Below are 20,190 nucleotides of genomic sequence, written 5' to 3' on the forward strand. Positions count from 1 at the left end.
GGAGTTGGGGAGATATAGCATGGGGAGAAATGCCAGATATAGGTGATGGGGAGGAATGCAGCAAATCACACTGCCATGTGTGTACCTATGCAACAGTCTTACATGTTCTTCACATGTACCCTAAAACATAAAATGCAATAAAAAAAATTAGATTAGGAGAAGAAAAAAAAAAAAAAAGGAAACAACAGACCCGGGGCCTACTTGAGAGTGGAGGGTAAGAGGAGGGTGAGAATCAAAAAACTACCTATTAAGTACTATGCTTATAACTTGAGTGGTGAAATAATCTGTACACTAAGTCCACGCAACATGCAATTTACCTATATAACAAACCTGCACACGTACCCCTGAGCCTAAAATAAAAATTTAAACTGTCTTCCAATGTCTCAAGTCTTTTTTCTGATTTAAACATGCCATGATTCTATGCAGATACAAATGCATTATATGCACATCCAAACATGCACACAGAATGTTTCATGAAGTTATTTATCATTGTAATTTCAGAAATCAGTGAAATACTTAGGACAGTAGACACAGATGTGTCCTGTGAGTAAAGATGACTGTGAGTTCTTTGATCCAATAGCTTATTCTCTGTAGTGCTCCCAACCCCATTTCAGGGCTGTGTTTCCACAGATGGGCAAGTATCTGGCACAGACTTTGTTGCAACTGCACAGCTACCTATAGAGAAGAGAGAGTTGCCCTTTCTTTTCTCCTTCCACAATTGAGTGTCTCCTTCCTGAGCTCATCTGGGGTACAATAGGGAATGCTGCCAGAAGCGCTACCCAGCTGCACCTTTGGGGGCTAAAAGTAGTTTCCTGCATACGGCGGAAACCGTAGATAGGGCATTGACTGCACTGGACTGGGTGACAATAAGGAGGGCTTCTCCAGTTCTCCTATTTGGTGAATTAATCCTTTTTCTTCAAAAGATGCCTCAGACAAACAGGAGCTGTCATTTTGGAACACAGGGATTCAGGAAACACTTGGGAAAGTACTTGCCAGAAATTGCTCTTGAGTGACTTTACCTCAAAGAATTGCTGAGGATGAGCTGTTATCAAATTAAATGGCAGATCTCAATGTATCCATGCTCCCAATAAACCACATTTATTACCTTGCAAAAGTGACATTTTCTTTGACAGTGAAGTAGCATAGTTCTAAAGAAATAATTTTCCATAACATTGTTAGTCACTGGAATACAAAGTCTCTGGCATCAAACTCAAATGATGTCTTTGATGATGAGTATCATCATAAAAAGATGGACTGGGCTTTGATATTATGGAGCAGGTTGAAGAAAGGGGAGGGAGGAAAAAAGGCATTCTCTGCCATCCTTCTATTGCAGGAACTGAGATGGGAATCTGAACAGAAGGCCACACTGTATGGAGACTTACTCCAAGCATCCATCCCCATTCTGTGCAATTTAAATGAATAGCAGGGAATGCTCCCCTTCCCCTGGGGGAAGGAATGAACCTTAGATTACCTTTACTAAGGGGAATTGGAATGGGAAAAACATTTACACCAAGTATTAGGTTGGTTGCAAAAGTAATTACGCTTTTTAACATTGAAAGTAATGGCAAACACCACAATTGCTTTTGCACCAAACTAGTATAAATTTAGCTGCACAGACAATGTACGTTTCTATTATCCTGTCACCTCCTGGAAGATGCACAAGGGTAAGGAAATCTGTAGTAAACATTTGTGTAGCAGTTGAACTTTACAGTGTCTTCTCACATGAATTAACCCAATTACATCTCCCAATAGCCCTGTGAGTTAGAAATTATCATTCACTTTTTATAGACAAGGAAACTGAGGCTCAGAAAAGGGAGTTAAATTCAGTATTTCATAAAATCAGAGGCTTGTGGAACCTTAAGTTTGGAAGGCACCTTAGAAGTGATCTAGTTAAAACTCTAGTTCAAATCAGCTTAATTTAACTCGATTCCACTGGATTCAATAAACATTCATTTAGTACCTGGTTGTGCCTAGCACTGTGTCAGATCCTGGTATAAAAGTCGGAATTATTTCTGGTTTCTGTCCTGGAAGAGCATAGTGGCAAGAAGAACAGCCTGGTAAACAACTCACGCTCATACTGTAAAGGAGATGATACCTGAAAGAGGTACGTGTGGCACAATCTGGGCAGGAGCCATTATTCACCTGAAAGAGCAGGTGTCAGGGAGCAGTGGTCTAGGGAGGTCCCGGGAGCTGAGCTCCTAAGGAGGAGCCTTTCTGTGGGACTGGGAAGGGAGGGCCACTGGTCAGCAGAGCAGAATGGTGCAGGCAGAGGGAGTGGCATGAGCCCAGGACAAAGGGATACTCCGAGGAGGCTGGCAGCCTGTGGAGCTAGCGTGTGGCTTTATAGGAGAAGGAGTAACGAGGAAGCTGGAAAAGGAAATAAAGACGAGAAGCTGAAGGATGTTGAGGACCATGTTAAGTAATTCAGGTTCTCTCCTCTAGGAAATAAGGACCCATCAAAGTCTTTTAAGCACAAGAGTGCAGAAATAGTGATAATAAGATTAATAATCCCAGGTAACATTTACTGAGCATTACCACAGGCCAGACATTTTGCTAGACACTTTACATGCAGTTGCACATTTAATCTTCTTAAACACACTTTGAGGAAAGAACTGCTACTATCTCTATCTTACAAATGTGAAACCAGGGGTTAGGGAGCTGAAGTAACCTGTGGGGCAGAGCCAGGCTCTCCAGCTGCGGCAGGCTTAGATGGCTGTGTCTATCAATATGATCACTAAAAGCACTGTGAAAAGTCAGCTTCAGTGGAGAAGGGCTTTATCCGGGCCCCAAATGTGTGACTCGGGACTCATCGGGAGGCCCTCAGTTTCTGATCTGGGGAGGGAAATGCCCCTGTTCTTCCACACTTGCTCCCTTCCCCAGGAAGCTCAGGAGAGGAATGTAGCCCTAGCTACCCAAGCCATTCTACTGCCTTCTGCCTGCCCCTGTCGTGTCTTCCCCCTCTCCCTGCACTCTTCATGAGTGACAGCTCTGAAATCCATCACTGCTGGTTCAACGGACTTCAGTGAAATCAAGGCTGTTCATCCTAGAAAGTAGACAACAAGCATGGTGGGGGCTACCTGTGGTCCAAGATAGGTTTAGAAAGGCAGGATGAGCGGAGAACATACCATTAGCACCTTGCAGAGTGGGCCCCAGAAATATTCTGATTCCATGCCAATTAAATCTGGGTAATTGTGAATATACGGGTTAAGGAAATGAAAATGGCTGAACGGTAAATCAGTTTATTTAAATGCATTTTTTGATAGCAGAGTATAGGCATATCATTAGCTTGTAAATGTGTCTAATAAGCCTGTCTTCACTAAGATGCCAAAAAGAGTCTAATTAACTCTTTTTTTCCTCCAGTTAAGACAGCAGTGTGAGAATCCCTGATCACTTTCCACACTATCTTTTTAGCATCAGCAAAGCGGCACTAAAACAGCCCCTGTGACATCTATAAAAATGCTAGTTTATAATTAGGATGATCTTGGCTTGAACAATAATGTTGCAATTTGCAGTGATGGCTTCTGTTTCCCTTTAATTTTAATGTATTAGTCTACAATGCTATGAGGATTTCTGGACAGACTAGCCTGTTTCCATTTCCAAAATTGCTAGCATTACATGCTTTAGGTTAAGGAAGAAGAAGCTGTGATTTGGTGGGAGTTTTTTGGGGGCAATGGGGAGAATGGAAGGGCAGAAGAAACACTAATGAGAAAAGCCAAATACATCACCCATTCTTCATAACCCATCATCTGTTGTAAGAGCCATGTCTTGGAGCCATAGAATCCCAGAACAACAGAACCCTTATGCTTCTCAGTGTTTTCCAGTAAAGGGATGGGTAACCTCTTTCCATCAGACTCCCAGGGGCCTGCACAAATCTGCCATGAATTCCACCAAGGAAATCCAAGAAGGCTAACCTTTTTGCTCTTCTAAGCTTATAATTCTTTGTAGAGTCAATTTGGATATTGAGACGAAATGCCCACATCACTGTCAGAACCATGCCACTGAGCCTGCCATGTCTCTTTTGTCATTCCTGGAACACAATTGCCCTTGTTGCCTAAAGCTAGAGTTCTTAACATCGGGAAAGAACAGCCCATGGATAGGCTTCGGGAAATGTGTGGATACCCTGAAATAGAATGTAATGCTAAGTGAACATCAGAATTGTCTGCAGAAGATTTTACCCATATCAAAATGTGGGTTTCACCATTGAAGAAACTGGCTCAGGAGATCTTGGGTGGGATTTGGAAATCTGTATATATATATATATATTTTTTAAAGAACCTCCCTGATAATTTTGATAATACATCTTTAACTGGGGAGAATGTTCATGACTTTTATCAGAGCCTCAAAAAAATCTGACCCTGAGAAATTTAAGAACCCCTTGCATGAAGTTTGGCATGCTAGGTGCTTTTAAATCTGACCTCATCTTTCCTTTTCAACACTGTTCTCCTACTGGGGGATTGAGGGACCTAACAAATAGCACCACTTTTTCTTGGCTGAGTTCTAAGACAATTAAGAAATGAAACAAATGAGTAAGGCAGAAAGGAGATGAACATATTACCTTTGTTTTCTGAGTGGCTAATTGCAATGGCCTACACAGTTTCAACAAATTCATATGGTGAAATCCTAACTCCCAATGTGATAATATTAGGAGGTAAGGCCTCTGGGAGGTAGTCAGGTCATAAGGGTGGACACTTTACAAATGGGATTAATGCCCTTATAAAAGAGACCCTAGAGAGCTCTTTTACCCTCTTTCTGCCATGTGAGGATACAAGAAGTCAGCAGGATGTAACCTGGTAGAGAGCCCTCAGTAGAACCAACCACGCTGAAACCCTGATCTCAGATTTCCAGCCTGCAGAGCTGAGAGAAATAAGGATGTGTTGTTTACAAGCCATTCAGTTTATGTAACTTTGTTATAGCAGCCTGAACTGAGACATTAATATTGAAGAATGTAGCACGTAACTTCAGGCTAGTGAAGTAATTAATACTGAAACCTCAAGTTTCTACCCACCCAGCCTCAGGTAGTGTTGGATGCAGGAGCAGAACCTGCTCCTGAAAGCTATGACATGGAGGACAGGGGCAGCTCCGGTGTTGCCCACAAGCAGCTGACTCCTAAAGAGGAGGAAGGGCGGGTGCTGGAAAGTACAGGCTCAGCTTCTTCCCTAAACTGCACTGGGGTAGAATGAATGAAGGGATAAAGAGAGGCCAGGACTGTTACTCTAACAGAACTCTGTTTACGTGGAGGGAAGCATCAGGAACAGTTATTACTCCTTGACTAACATTTCCCATTATTTCCTAATAGGTCATGTGTTTCCCTGCCTCTGTATCCTGTTTATACCATCTATCCTGTCTGAAATGCCCTTTCAGGCCTCACGCTGGCAGCACATACACTAAAATTGAAATGATACAGAGAAGATTAGCATGGCCCCTGTCCCAAGGATAAAATGCCCTCTCAATCATGATCATTTATCTGAATTTCATGTGTCCTTAAAAAGCAGGTGGAGTTTGACTTCCTCACTGACTGCTGCTGTGGGTAAACTGGGTAGACTTTCCCTGTATCAGGAGCAATCTGCTCAGAGTCCCCACAGCCATTCTCCAAAGCATGATTGACACCAGCATTACAGTCTGCAGGAGTTTACCCACACCAAAACCCTGGCCTCACTATTGGAGAATGTGATCAGATCTTGAGTGGGGTTTAAGAATCTGTATTTTTTAAAAACTCCCAGGATAATCCTGAGAATCTGCCTGATCCAGAAACCACTGTCCAGTCATTATTTGCATGACCCTTTTGGCACTCACAGCCCTGGTTGCAAGAGGGGAGAAATGCATCTCACAAAGTAAAAGGGTTACGAGAAGGCACGTAGGATACAGAGCACAGAGGAGCTTAGTTAGGATGGGCACCATGGAAAAGAGGCGCGTAAGATACAGAGCACAGAGGAGCTTAGTTAGGATGGGCATCATGGAAAAGAGGCCTAAATATGGGTAAGACAATGGTGCCAAATATGGGGGAAGTCATGGGAACAACCTCCAGCAGTTTCTCTGTAGCCAAAAATGACCTCAGCTGTCAAGAGGACATAAAAGAATTATATGCCCATTATCTGTAAAGGAGTATAATAACAATACCTTTGAAAAGTTGTTGGTGAATGAAGGAAACAAAGTATACAAAGTATACAACACACCTAGCATAGTTTCCAAAATGTAGAAGATACAGTAGTCCCTCTTTATTTATGGTTTCACATTCTGTGGTTTTAATTACCTGTGGTCAACTGCAGGCTAAAGATATTAAATGGAAAATTCCAGAAACAAACTATTTATAAGTTTAAAATTGCCTGATATTCTGAGTACCATGATGAAATATTGCTCCATCTCACCTGGGACATGGGTGATCCCCTTTTCCAGTGTATATAAGTTCTGTGTGCTACCTGCCCATTATGATACAGGAATAAACAGTGTATATAGGGTTCAGTACAATCTGCCCCTAGATTCCACTAGGGATCTTTGAACTTATTCTTTGCTGAAAATGGGGGATTACTGTACAGTGAATACAACTTAGAATGTCACTGTAATCCAGATTCAATTTTGTGCCTATAACACTTGCCTGTGGAAAAGAAATAGGACAAGTAATAACAAAATCACATATGGATAGAAGGAACACAGGTATTCTCATTTTGTTCACGTATTGATTTTTGCTGACTTCTATTAGTTCTTTGTGCTTTCTTTTAGCTTTTTGAGCATATTTAAAATAGTTGTTTTAAAGTCTTTAAGTCAAATGTCTGTGCTTTTTCAGAGATGATTTCCACCATTTTCTTTTTTTTTTTTGAGACGGAGTCTTGCTTTGTCTCCAGGCTGGAATGCAGTGGCGCAATCTCGACTCACTGTAATCTCCGCCTCAGCCTCCCGAGTAGCCGGGACCACAGGCACGTGCCACCACGCCCGACTAATTTGTCTTTTTAGTAGGGATGGAGTTTCACCGTGTTTGCCAGGATGGTCTCGATCTCTTGACCTTATCTACCCACCTCAGCCTCCCAAAGTGCTGGGATTACAGGTGTGAGCCACCGCACCCGGCCTGCCAATTTATTTTCTTCCTTTGAACAACCTATGCTTTCCTGTTTCTTTGTACACCTTGTGCTTTTTGTTGCAAATTGGTTATTTGGAAAAACAACTCTATGGGTGTATGGTCTGTAGTGTTTTGCAGCTTTCATGAGCAGCCCTGCCACTTCTCACTTAAGTTCCAAGTTGGGTGAGACAGAGAATCATGTTTCATGGAGATCCCAGACATGCTGGAACATTGCAATTCTTGTCTTCTCTGCTTTTCTGATTCAAAGGTGGGGATGGGGAACTGGACTGCCCCTCCTCCAGACCCACTGTACCATGCTGCGCAGGGTATAGGAGAAGGGCAAGTGAATCACCATGAATTTGCCTTCTTTTTTATATGTAGCCTTTTCCTTGATTAAATGTTTGCTTAGGGCTGGGCGCGGTGGCTCAAGCCTATAATCCCAGCACTTTGGGAGGCTGAGGCGGGTGGATCACGAGGTCAGGAGATCGAGACCATCCTGGTCAACGCGGTGAAACCCCGCCTCTACTGAAAATACAAAAAATTAGCTGGGCATGGTGGCGCGTGCCTGTAATCCCAGCTACTCAGGAGGCTGAGGCAGGAGAATTGCCTGAACCCAGGAGGCGGAGGTTGCGGTGAGCCGAGATCGCGCCATTGCACTCCAGCCTGGGTAACAAGAGCGAAACTCCGTCTCAAAAAAAAAAAATGTTTACTTAGTTGCTGCAAACTTTTGACCGTTTTCAGAGCTCTTGTGGGTTATTTCAGCCAGTTTGTTTGTTTTCTGATGTTTCCCTGGGGAAATGAGGGATTGACTATCCTAGTCCACATTTTTGTATCAGTCCTTCTTGCTCATCCCTTTTAGTTATCTATTTTTCGAGATGCCACTATTATTTTTCTAAAAAAAGTTAGAATTACAGACATAGTATTTTAAAGAATAATACCATTATGGAATTGTTAGAAGACAAATGGACTTCAAAAACCTTTTTGCCCAAATTCTTTTTTTTTTTTTTTTTTTTTTTTTTGGTGAGGAAGTGAAGGCTCTTTTCTGGAAAGGGAAAGAGACTTTTCTGAAGTCACACAATCGGAAGTGGCAGACAGAAGCCTCAAACCCAGATTTTCTAACTGAATGTCCAGTGGGATCAACTTAAGAAATACGTGTGACCCAGCAGGCAGGATTTAGTGATGCTAGCACTGCTGTCCTCCTGGGTGCCTTGTACTCTTCCCCACCCCGCACACCCTTTTCCTCTTCTGGGACAGTAGTAATCATTTCCGGTTCTTCATGTTAATTAAAGCAGTGCTGAGGTGGCTGCTCAGACAGGAAGTGTTTTTCTCTTCTCTTCTTACAGGTATTGCCTTTGGAAGTTCCCCAACAATTGCCTGAGAGTGCTGTTGACATCAGGGAAGACAGTGTGGAGAGTGATCCTGCACCATTATCGTGGGACATGCAGAGTTTTATTAGGTGACTGCTGTAGCTATCAGGCCCAAAGACTTTAGAGCTTCAAAGAACTTGAGACAGAGATTAGACAGGTCCTTTTAGAAAGCTGTTCAGGTGACCTCAAAGTTGATTTAAGGACATTTTCACTGGCAACTATTTTCCTCCAAAATTATATGTTCTATATCTTGCTTTTGCACTCATTTTGTCATCAACAGTAGTATTAGTGACAGTAGTGGCAGTAGTAGTAATAGTAGTAATGCTTCTTGGCCGTGCAGTACGTGTTTTGAGGATCGGTAGTCCCAGGAAATATTATGAAACTAAGGACCTGTTCTTCCAAAAAGTATAGATACAAATAAACATACAATGATGAGACTGTAAGAATTTTACAAGCCTCCTACAATCTAGAGCTCAGATTAAGACCCCCTGTGGACAGATGGTACCATTAGCTTATTTGTCATGTTGTTCTGGATAAGCCAGCTTTTCTGGTTTCTGTTTTCTTGCATCTTAAAATGGGAATAGACGGTGCATTCATAATTGGAAAGAACAACAGCAGAGGACTAGGCCTGGGGTAGCATCAGCCTGGGGTGAGCAGGTGTGGGGCACAGAAAAAAAGGAGAAACAGAATCTGAATATGAGGGGATCCTGCAAGAAGGCAGATAACAGGCAGCAGGCTGGCATGGAAGAGGCCCATCCTCAGGAATCAGCGGTGGGTGGGGAGATTAGCAGATTCCAGTAGGCAGTGTATTTGCGAAGTAGACAATTTTTTAGATTTGAATACCTGGTAGTTACTCGACGAGCAGGAGGAAGTACAGTCCCCAGGCCAGGAATCAGGGACAGACCTGCCATCCCAGGGGAGGTAAGCCAGGGCAGTAGTGCAAGAGGAAGTGAAATGTAGGCAAGGCCTGGGAGAAATAGGCACCAAGAACCATCTAGCCATGAGAAATGGGGCTCATATTGGGGCTGAGAAATGGGACAAAGCGGCCCACCCATAGGAACCAGACAGATGAAAGACAGGCACCAGTGGCTTACAAAAGAAGGATACAATTAGTCAGTATAGATATTAAAATGTCAGACCTCAATATTAATCAAATAACTGCAAATTAAAACAAGATACCATATTTTGCTTATCAAACTAGTAGTAAATTTTTTTTTAAGCTAAAAGCCATTCATGTTAGTTAGGGAGTAAGAAAATGGGTACACACTCAAGGCTGAGCACTTTGATGGGTGCAGTCTCGCCTTATTTGAAAAAAAAAAAGGTCAAAAGCTTGAAAAATATGCACGGATTTTCTCTCAATTTTTTTACTTTGAGAAATTTATACAAACAAATGTTTAAGAATGTGCACATACATTTAGCTACAAAAATGCTAACTGCAGAGAAATCAGATGTCCAACAATAAGCAACTGGCTAATGAATTATACAATATTCATATATTGGCAGATAATGAATAAGTGTGGCTGATGGTCTATAATTATATTTATTGGCATGAAAAGATATTCATGATATATTGCTAAAGAAAAGAATCTGGTTACAAATAAAAACATTTAGTATGTTCCTGATACATGGCATACTCTTAATAAAAATGAGATTTATCGATACAGTACAATACGAGTATGCCAAAATGTCAATAATTATTACCTCTGGTTAGTGGATAATGGTTTTCTTTTCTCTTCTTTTGCCTGTTTTCTTACTTTTCCACTAATGAGCAAGTGTTAGTCATATAACACAGAAAAAGTAAAAGTTACTTTAAAAAGTACAGATTATTAACTGGATGCCTCCTTTATCAGCAGTCTAGGGAATATTAACTAGCATGCCCTGATCTGAAAGTCACGCTTAGATGGCCTCCCCAAAGCCTAGGCTGCATGAGGCAGGCATGGCAGGTCTTTGCTACTCCCCATCCTGCTCCCCTCTCTAGGCTCCACCACTCAACTAAAAGCAAAGTCAGTATCAGGCCAGTGGCCAGATCCGAAATGCCACACCTCATTGAGAGGACCCTTTTCTCAAGCACCTTCTATTTGCTAATTACATAAATATCAAATACTGAAAGGTCCACAAGGATAGAGTAGGTCTGTCCTGTTGGCTGTATTATCTTCAGTATCTACAGTGCTTGGCACATAACAGAAGCTTGATAAATAGTTGAGTAACTGATATAGTATAAATGTTATGAAATAAGGTGAAGAAAGAGGAAAAGAAATAAAATTAGATTCCATGAGTATGTACCCTATATGTGCCAGGCACCATTTTAGGAATTTCTAAGTAACTCTTATGGTCAAAGATGTAAGCTCTGATACTCAGGAGGCCTCAGGTTGAATCTTGGTTCTATTTACTAGGTCTGTGACTGAGAAAACTGCTTAACTCTCTAATCCCGTTTTCTCATGAGTAAAATGAAAACATCATGCCCAGACTCCAAGATACATGGCCTCCCATAAGCCATGCCTCCTGGTATTACTGTCCTGGTGCAGTTCCCTCCCACTTTCCAACTCTGCTGGCCTGTGACCCGATTGAATAAACAGAAGGAAACTGAAAGTGATCTTCTGGGAATTCAGAACCTAGACTTTAAAAGGCTTGGTAGACACTGCTTTTGTGCTTTTGGGGGCCCTTAGCTGCCTTGTAAGAAGTTTATCCTGGAGACACCATATGAAAAGGCCACAAGGAGAGGTGAAGTCCTGAGACCATGTGGAGAGAGGGACCCAAACATTCCAGCATTTCCACTGAGCCCACGTGACTTCGGTCCTCATTGCCTCTGACTGTACCATGTTAAGAAATCCCAAGCAAGGCCAGCAGAAGAACCTCAGCTGAGCCCCATCAACTCACAGAACTATACGAGATCAAAAAATTGTTAAGTCATCAAATTTTGGAACGGATTGTAACACAAGAACAACAGCTTTTACTTTGTAGATAAAATAGAATCACGCACATAAAGCACCTGCGCCCATTAATTATTTGATCTTTGCAAACAATTCTGCAAGGTAGAAATTGACTTTCCCATTTTCACAATGAAGAGCCTGAAACAGAGGGAGAGGTAGAGGTTGGGCATGGTGGCTCACACTTGTAACCCAAGCACTTTTGGTTTCAGCTATGCAGGAGGCTGAGGCCAGGTAAATGACCTGGGAGGTTCAGGCTTCAATGAGCTATGCTCGCACCACTGCACTCCAGCCTCGACAGTAGAGCGAGACTCTATCTCCAAAAAAAAAAAAAAAAAAAAAAAAAGTGGTGGGGGAGTGTTAGCGACAGCATTCAAGGGACCAAGTCAATCTCGCTCTGAAAACATATTTTCCTTACTTGATAGCCATCTCTCTTGAAAAACAAAAGTAGCAATTTGTCCCGAAGTCTTAGGAACCCAAGTCTACTTTTCCATATCAAATCATTTTAGTAATAAATAACCAGGGGAATGAAGGCTATATGAGCTGAAGAGTGTGCTCTCAGGATGGAGCTGGTTGCTATGAAGATGGCTGTGATGTCTCAAGCTGATGATGATTTCATCTGGGGAAATGAGCCGCAGGAGTAGATGCACCAGGAAGCAACGACACTCTTTCTCCTAATGCAACATAATGAGGGAAGTTAAAGTACAAATGAATGAAAATAGGGACGAGTATTTTTTAAAGATAATGATTCTGGGCATCTCCACAGCGCTCTAAAGAACACCATCAGCTGGCAGAATGAGAACAGCAGTAAGTGCCATTCAGTGTTAATTACATTTAAATGTAAATCTAAAGGCATCAGGCTCAGGCAAGTCATTTTTAATAACATTTCATCCTGGGCTATTAAAATTTTTATTTGTCATCATCTAATTGATTTGTGTCCATTTCAATTATTTGTTTTCTTTATGCTCATCACTTCCCTGGACCAGTGGGAACAGGCAGCCAGCAACTTTCACGTTCTCTCTCCACTGTGTTCATTCTCATCAACACCTGCCATCCCGAATATCTGATAATGGACCTTTTCAAAGTAGTTCACCTCTTGCCTGCTCCCTGACCAGTGAAACTAGCTTTGTGTGATGCTAAGCAATCCCTCAGCCCTTCTCAACTCAGCTGAAAAGCCATCCTAGGAAAGCTACCTGGAGGAACTCCACAGAACCCTGTCACCCGCAACACTCATCACTCAACAGAATCACTGGGGAACATTTGTCAATTTCCTTTTTGAGTATATTTCATCTAACTGGTTAACATATCTATTTTGTCTGATTAGGTATCTACAAGCTCTTTAGGGAAAAGGTGTACTATTGCCTTTTATCTCAGCTGTTTTTCATAGTGTACCCATCCCCACAACACACATACAGCACGGCTGTCAACTCAGTTCTAGCTCCTCTCATCAACAGTTGCCCATCACGTGTTGTGTCCCATTCTCTCAAGTCTCCTACAAGGGGCCAAGGGTAATAATGGATTAGTTAATTAATGAAATAAAGCACTGCTAATGTGTTAGTTTCCTCATGTATGACCCTGGCCAGGTAACAATATAATGTAAATTAAATAAAAATGCACATATTGGCCAAGGCGGTGGATCATCTGAGGTCAGGAGTTCGACACCAGCCTGGCCAACACGGCAAAATTCCATCTGTACTAAAAATACAAAAATTAGCAGGGTGTGTGTGCCTACAACCCCAGCTACTCAGGAGGCTGAGGCAGGAGAATTGCCTGAACCTGGGGGACGGAGGCTGCCGTGAGCCGGGATCACGCCACTGCACTCCAGCCTGGGCAAAGGAGCAAAACTCTGTCAAAAACAAAAACAAAAAACCACATATCTCCTTAAGATGAAAACTGAGTTAATGGAGAAAGTAAGGGACAATATATCCAACTAGGTGGGTAGATAATTTGAAATAGGGGTACTTTTCTGCACCCTTAAATCATATTAGGAAGTCAGCTGCCTATTGTGCACAGGCCTTTGAATACCAGGTTTGAAACAAGTTTGTTTTGTAGATCTGATGGTGGAGAATGTTGTAATTGGGCTCTCTAGGGTCCCCAACCCACTGTCCATATAATAAAAAGCAGGTGGAAGATGCTACTCAGTTGACATGGGGCTTTGGGACAAGTACAGGGTACAGGCAGCAGCAGAGGCAGAAGGGAGGGAAGTTTTCCCTCCCATATTCGAGTGTGACTGCATTTAACCCCCACACTCCCCCACATCATCCTTCATTTGCAGACAACGTGCTCACGCCTTTGAATGCCTCCATCTCTAGGCATGCTGCTTTTTCCACAGCAGTATGAATCGGAACAGACATGGCTTCCAAAGAGCCAAAGGGAATGGCATTCACCCATCACTGCAGGGACAGGCACTGGAGGCTCCAGCAGTTGACAATATGTTTGTAACAGATCACTGGGCAATTTTCCAGTCTGATACTTCCACTCTGCCTATGTCCTCCAAAGCACAAGGTATCAGGAAAAGTTGGCAGTCTAGTGTGACGAAGGCTTTGAAACACAACCCCCATTACACATCACATGCTGGAAGGCATCCAAGCTGCAGTACCCCGTTGAATTCATTTGCAAGTCTCTGAGTCCCAGGTTAATTGTATCAAACAATGGCCCTGACCCATCAGTATAAAAAGACAACTGGCAGGCTCACAAGCGTCTGTTCATTTAACTCACCCCTCTAAGTGTCAAGGTACTTACACAGGCATGTATGCAGGTGGTAAGCATAGGAATACATATGGCAGATGCATATTAATACACGTGTACCTTTATAGATAGCTACCTGCACATGTTCACATACACTTGCACACACACAGGCACACACATGAATCAAACTAAATAAATCATCCACCAGACTGGCTCTTAAGTCAAGCCAACTGGAGTTGGCCTTAGTCTGCTCCCAGAGCCAGAGTGTGCAGCTCTGCAATGCTCTGAGAAGGAAACACATTCCAGCTATTGATAGTTACCTGAGCCTAAATTCCATTCCCAAGCATAGCCTGGCCACTTAGCTTTGAAAGTCAGCAAGTCCATGTCCCTGCCATGAAACAAAGGCTTTCATCTGGCACATGCCTGACCTTTCCATGAGGCTTTGGATGCTCCTCCCTGACTTCAGGGAGAGGCCAGAGGTCCCACCCCAGCTCCCTCTGCCCTGCAGCTTTGTTTCCTTTGTACCTTAGCTCTCCCATCCCGACTCCCACTGGCCACTTGGCTAATGAGCATCTGTCTACTCTTGCAAACCCTCCTGTTATTCCACGTATAGATCCAGCTGGCAAAGCCGCCATACACAAACTTGATGAGGCTGCCAAATGCCTATTCACATATACCTGAAGGCTTCTGGCTGTACCACCACCTAGAGTAACAGGAGAGCAAGGAGCTTAAGAACAAGGATATTAGGGAGAATCCAATCTGGGTTTGAATTGCCACTATTTAGCTATGTGTCCTTGGACAGGCTCTCTCTGACCTTCAGTTTTCCCAGCTATAAAATGGGGATGAATAATGCTTCTCTTCAGCTTCCTTAACTTCCTCAATCACCCTCATAGGGTTACTGTGAGGCTTAAGTATGTTATGAGCTTAGCCCTATTCCAGGTATGAAGGGGTCAATTCATGCTGAACATCATCAACATCTTCGTCATCATCATGCTCATTATCACTTCATGCTCTTCAGCAGGAGAAAGTACTGGGTCCTCATAATGACCCTTGACGCCTACCACTTGCTCATTTTTGTCCTGCAACATCAGCTCTCCCAAGTAGCAACCCAAAAATCAAGAACTTTTTGCCAAGTATTATTTCTTTCTTTATTTTTCCTGTGCTCTGTTGGTTTAGGGGAAAGGGAATAAAACTTCAGTAAGAAGCAGCTACATCCCAGGTACCTTATATCGAGTTAAAAGCTTGGAAATGCCCCGGTAAAATCTAGGTTGCATCTGTAGGTGTAACTTTGAGAGAAAGGGTTGTCTAAGTGAAAGGATGAGACATTCACCTCTGAGGGGAGAAGGAATTCAACCCACATGTATGTTGGAGGTGGTGGGAGCAGTAAAGCTCACTGCAGAGAAGGAGAACCGAGCCCCAAGCCTGGTCAGGAAGGTGGAAGGTAGGGCTCTAAGGACCCCAGCATTCCCCACAGGATGCTAATTCTGTGTCAGCATGCAGCCTGTCTAGGGGTGCCAAGACACATGTTAATCTATGGAGAAGTATCTGGTTCAGGGTGAGAAGGATGAGATGGGGGAAAACAATTTCCCATCTTAGAAGATGAATTTATCTCTTCAGACTCAGTGTCTGGCACAGAGAATGCTGCCCAAGAGAATAATAATATTGGATTTATCGTGCAATTATGATGTGCCAGGCATTGTTCTAAACACACGTACTAACTTAATCCTCACAATGGTCCTGTGAAGCAGAGACTTATTATTACCATTCTATAGATGAGGAAACTAAATACAGTGAAGTTATTTCTAGCACAAAGACCCGCAACTAGCAAATGGCAGAGTTAGGATTTCAGCCCTGGAGTCTGGCTCAGGAGCCTTTACTAAAAACTGTCATGGAGCTGGGAGCAATGTCTCATGCTTGTAATCCCAGCACTTTGGGAGGCAGTGGATGATGAGGTCAGGAGTTCAAGACCAGCCTGGCCAACATGGTGAAACCCTGTCTCTACTAAAAATAAGAAAATTAGTCAAGTGTGGTGGCGTGCGCCTGTAGTCCCAGCTACTTGGGAGGCTGAGGCAGGAGAATTGCTTGAACCCGGGAGGCAGAGGTTGCAGTGAGCCAAAATCACACCACTGCACCCCAGCCTGGGCAACAGAGTGAGATTCTGTCTCAGTGGGGGAAAAAACCCATCACAGAAACAAGCTACTGCAGAAAAATAGCTAGGGCTACTCAACAGCAGGCCCAGGCAATAGCAGTTGGTGTGGGACCAATTTTCTGTGCAGAAGCAATAGCACCTTCTCAACCATAGTGACCAAGCGATGACCCACTTGGAGCATGGATAACTAAAACAGTTTGTGGAATCTGAGATGAACTTTTCCCTCACCCTCACGTAGAAGGGCAGACCTGAACAGGAGCCTGACATGAGTAACCAGCTGAGGGTGAGAGGAGGAGGGCATCTTGAATAGGAAGTAACAGGGTGATCTGACTGCGCCTTGAAGGTGCCCCCAGGCAGGTTTGGTCTAGCACAGGGGCCAGAAACTATTGACTGTCTGCAGTTAAATCTAGTCTGACACCTATTTTTGTAAATAAAAATCTAAATAAAAATGGGACACAGCTATGCCCATTTAGTTATGTATTCTCTATGCCTGCTTTTGCGCTACAACGTTGACGTTGAATAATTAGGACAGAGTCTGTGTGGTCTGCAATGTCCAAAATACCTACAAACTGGCTCTTTACAGGAAAAAAAAAAATGCTGACTTCTAGTTCAGATTTATCCTGCTCTTTAACATTTTATCATCCAACCCTCCCAAGCCAGGGCACTATATGTTATATTCCTTGTTTTACAGATGGAAAAATCTGGAGGCATGAGAAGTTAGGCAATTTATATGGTGTCAAAGCTACGCATCAGATTTAGGGCCCCGGTTTCTTGATTCCAAAGGCTATTTTCCTTCAATCTCATCATTTCACAAAAGGTTTTTTTCCATGTGCGTAGACAGCACGGAAGCCTCTATTTCTCCTCCAAAACTTACAAAGTCCTGAGGAACAGGAAAGGTAGTAAGTTACAAATGCATGCATCCAAATACACAGTTCTTTCACTTTTTGTTTCCAAAAATTCAAGGACACTGGGCCAAGTGCAGTGGCTCACACCTATAATCCCAGCACTTTGGGAGGCCAAGATGGGTGGATCACTTGAGGTCAGGAGTTTGAGACCAGCCTGGTTAACACGGTGAAATCTCGCCTCTACTAAAAATACAAAATCAGCCGGATGTGGTGGTAGAAACCAGTAATCCCAGCTACTTGGGAAGCTGAGGCAGGAGAATTGTTTGAACCCAGGAGACAGAAGTTGCAGTGAACTGAGGCCACGTCACTGTACTCCAGCTTGGAAGACAGAGTGAGACTGTCTGAAAAAAAAATTACCTGTACTTTACATATATGTGTAATTCATATATGTGTATATGAAGACCTCAAGCTTCTAACTTCAAATTCATGACTTTTTTTGAACTCATAGAAGCGTTGGGATCACAAAGCAATCAACTGGCCCAAAAATCTACAGAAAGACAGTGTCTGCAGGGAGGGAGGAAATAAAGGCACATGCTCATCTTGGGATGGACACATGGTAAGAAGAATTCTGCTGCAAGAGCTGATGAATTGGTGAGGGCTGAATGCTGGCTGGTGACAGAGTGTGATCCCCAGGGCCTGCAGAAATTAGAAGAGTCTTCACTCTATTGCAATCTTGTTCTCCATGAACCCTATCAGGCACTCACAGAATTGGTCAGATGAGTCCTAAGAAGTGTCTATTGGGGTGCAGACTTCAGGAAGAGGAAGAGTAGCCACGGAGAGCAGCAAGATAGTCTCCTAGATCTTTTTCCTTTATCTCTCCTACAAAGCAAAGGTCTTCATCTGTGGGGAGAAGGGCAATAAGTACTTTTGGCCTTAGGACATTAGTGAATACTCATTTCAGCTGGGAAAAGGAAACAAAGACAAAAGCCCTACTCCTGCGGAGAATTTTAACAGACATCACCTTAGTAAAATGATCGAGGTTAACACTACCAGTACATACATATTGCCATCAAGTACCCCTAATATGATATACTGAGAAGAGGACAACGTGTCTGTAGCAACCTTCCAATAATGCATAACCTCAGTTTAATCATAAGAAAGTATCAGACAAACCCAATTGAAGAACATTCTAAACAGTCACTGACCAGTAACCTTCAAGAGTCTCAAAGTCATGGAAAAAAAGGTAAACCTGAGCTACCTTTATAGATTGGAGGAGACTGTAAGACATGATAATTAAATGCAACGTACAGTCCTAAATAGGACCCTAGACCAGCTAAAAGGACGTTAATTACATTCTGTGCTTTACTTAATAGTATTACACTAAGGTTAATTTTATAGATTTTATAAATATTTAAAATATTAACTAGGGGAAGCTGGGTGAAGGGCATATGAGAACTTTCCATACTATATTTTACAATTCTGTTGTAACTCTAAAATATTATTTTCAATTAAAACATAGCTATCAAAAAAGTATACCAGTTGAATTTTCCTTTATTACCGATTTCCATTAGAATATCAGAAACCTGTTATTTAATTCTGATTGCTCTTTAAGGTACTGACTATAGCATGTTAGCTTTCCACATCTCTACTCCTCTATCGCTCTGGCAATTATGTCATTATCTGTAAACAAACACATAATTTTAGTAGTACAACATGTTTGAAAGAGTCTTGCATTGGTATTTTTCAAATAAATGATACCTTTGGCAAACTTGAGTCTCCTCCAATGAATACAGTTTATAAATTTAATTATTTCATATCAGATCACATGACTTAATGAGTAGCTACCAAACTGAACATACTATGCACTCTCACACCTAGGTATGAAGGTGTGAGTAGGCAATGTATATGATGTCAAAGTTCTATGCATCAGATTTAGGGCCCAGATATCTTGACTCTAAAGGCCATTTTCCTTTAACATCATCATTTCACAAAAGGTTTTCTTCCATGTGCTTAGACAGCACAGAAGCCTTTCGTAAGCAATGAGACCAGCTATTTAGGTCATCCCTAAAGAAGTGAGCGTTCTAGAAATTTAACTCCTATGACCTCAAATCCCCTACTGTTTGTACTGTGTTTCTCATCTATCTTGTGCCAATTAGGATGTGTTTCACTCCAAGGTCAATAGTGGCTTTGACAATAAAGAACTGTGTGATCTCACATCATAACAATTCTGGATATGGATAATACCAGGTTTTTGTTGAAGATGAACATATCATCAAGAACCCAGGTTCATCTCTGCCATTCTCAATGTGTTGGCTTTTTAAAATTTTTATTTTCTTTCTTTCTTTTTTTTTGAGTCAGAGTCTTGCTCTGTCATACAGGCTGGAGTGCAGTGGCACTATCTCAGCTCACTACAACCTCTATGTCTCGGGTTCCAGCTATTCTCATAACTCAGCCTCCTCTGTAGTTGGAATTACAGGCATGCACCACCACTCTGGCTAATTTTGTGTGTGTGTTTAATATATACATTAGAAGAGACAGGGTTTCTCCATGTTGGCCAGGCTGGTCTCAAACTCCTGGCCCACCTCAGCCTCCCAAAGTACTGGGATTACAGGAGTGAGCCACCACACCCAGCCTGGCTTTTTGTCCTTAGGTTTACTGCCAAATAGTTGTAAAATGGATCCAAAGCACAGAGTTATCCATAATAGCATCTTGCACAAGAAACGAAGGTACACAGAAAAGAATCTTTGCAACCCATGCGACTTTATGTTTCACTCTCCAGAAGGGGCTGATATGCCGAACCCTAGAGCAATCACTGGCAATAAGAAATGAAATGTCTGTGATTAACTCAGTTCAGTCACAGCTCCTTCCCCGGAGCTGGGGTAGAGGCCTACATTCCCAGAGCATGTTTTGTCTGTGTTATACCTGAGCAAACTTGGGATTCTACTAGCAAGAAGGAGAAGAGAATGACTTGTGGAAAGGAAACTAACATCTTCCACATGTGCTGTCCTGAATTATTCTTTATTTATATATATATTTACATTGTCCCTTTATATTATTATCCTGATAGCAGGAGTCAAGTCTTAGACTTCATTTGCATTTTTCACAGAGCTTGGTCCACAGATGAGCACAAGAAATATTTGTTGTTTGGTTGGAGAAAAAAAAA

General features: G+C 42.4%; 1 non-coding gene across 1 annotated transcript; it reads left to right on the forward strand.

The window, feature by feature from the left end:
• The first annotated feature begins 5,360 nt into the window (after nt 1–5,360).
• LOC120360230 (U6 spliceosomal RNA) lies at nt 5,361–5,464 on the forward strand. Its single transcript, XR_005576807.1, has one exon. It is a non-coding gene; the product is annotated as a U6 spliceosomal RNA (small nuclear RNA).
• The last annotated feature ends 14,726 nt before the right edge of the window (nt 5,465–20,190 follow it).

This window comes from Saimiri boliviensis, chromosome 19 (genome assembly GCF_048565385.1).
Source record: "Saimiri boliviensis isolate mSaiBol1 chromosome 19, mSaiBol1.pri, whole genome shotgun sequence".
NCBI lineage: Eukaryota > Metazoa > Chordata > Mammalia > Primates > Cebidae > Saimiri > Saimiri boliviensis.